The sequence below is a fragment of the Nycticebus coucang genome, chromosome 10, assembly GCF_027406575.1.
Source record: "Nycticebus coucang isolate mNycCou1 chromosome 10, mNycCou1.pri, whole genome shotgun sequence".
In the NCBI taxonomy this organism is placed as follows: domain Eukaryota; kingdom Metazoa; phylum Chordata; class Mammalia; order Primates; family Lorisidae; genus Nycticebus; species Nycticebus coucang.
In genome coordinates, this window is record NC_069789.1 from 106,953,322 (window position 1) to 106,954,863 (window position 1,542).

Below are 1,542 nucleotides of genomic sequence, written 5' to 3' on the forward strand. Positions count from 1 at the left end.
TGTTCAGTGACATCATGTTGACAGTCATGGTGGGAGGATTTATATCATGGAAATTGGCAAAAAAAAAACAAGGCTCAGTGCCCATAGCTCAGTGGTTACAGCGCCAGCCACATACATGAGGGCTAATGGATTTGAGCCCAGCCCATGCCTGCTAAACAACAATGAAAAATATAATTAAAAAAAAATAGCTGGGCGTTGTGGCATGTGCCTATAGTCCCAGCTACTTGGGAGGTTGAGGCAAGAGAATCACTTAAGCCCAAGAGTTTGAGGTTGCTGTGAGCTGTGATGCTACAGCACTCTACTGAAGGCAACGTAATAGATTCTGTCTCAGAAAAACAAACAAACAAAAAACCCACCAAACTTGATTTATTGTAATGTTGGGTTATCTAGAATTTGTTCTTTTTTTTTTTTTTTTTGACAATAGATCTTTCCCTTTTTATTTTTATCTAAATAAAAGATAACTCAAGATGAATTCTCAAGACAGAAAATGTACATAAGAGACTATATCTTCATTCATTCTCTACTCGGAACCAGTAGTTGCATAGCTGTCATAGAATCAGGAAAGAGGTTGTGGTAAATTTGAAGAGGTACATATGCTGCTGTTATCATTTACCAGCAAACCACCTGGCACACAGTGCATTGACAGTAGCAGTATCTGGAGCAGGTGATGGGCACTTCACATACACATTGCCCTGAGCTGAATTTTTGTCAACATAAATATGAATAACTTCTCCATGTTTATTACATTCTTGGATCACATCATCCTTAATCTCTGTATCTCATCCAACTTCTGTTTGAGGGTTAAACATGTTAGAGAGTTGGAAACACTGTTGCAAGTGGCTGGATGGAGGTAGTTGCAGATAAAGCTGAAGTTTTAGTCTATTTGGAAAGTCTTGTATGCAAATCTATAACAAAAGAGAATTCTGCCACAGCACCAAATATCAAAGAGCCACTCATTTGTAGAGTCTACTGTGCTGCTAATGAAATCTGTAAATGTGTATCTTCTGCAAGTGTTGGTATTACTTGAAGACCACCAGTTGTTCCCAAGTCAATTAGAGTCCATTCCAATTCATTGCTGTCTAAAAATGAACTAGCACTGGAAGCATCAGTATGTTCAGTAGCATGACTTTCCTGCTAATTCAAATCCGTTAAGTTGTTCCAATGCCTTTTTGGCACATTCTGAGTCCGAAAATGTAATAAATCCGTATCCTTTAGATTGACCTGTTTCACTGTCCATCATAAACTGAATGCTTTCGATCCTTCTAAAAGGTTCAAAGATCCCCGAAGCATATCTTCAGTTATGTTAAAGTGGAATGAGCCCACATAAAGTTTCATGGGTCCAGCACTTCCCTTTTGTAAATTGTTTGCTTTTACTGCAGCTCTGCGTTTTTCTGCCTGTGATGTCTGTACTATGATTGGCACTCCTAAAACTTGTTGGCCAGTTAATCCTATTGCTAGAGGTGCTGATCTAACATCAACAAACTCCACATAAGCAATTCCTTTGGAACGTCTTAAATTTCTATCAGTAATCATATTCACATT

The 1,542-nt window shown here is 38.3% G+C and overlaps 1 pseudogene; it reads right to left on the reverse strand.

Moving 5' to 3' along the window:
• Nucleotides 1-513: 513 nt before the first annotated feature.
• On the reverse strand, nucleotides 514-1,542 carry LOC128596497 (RNA-binding protein 39-like; annotated as a pseudogene).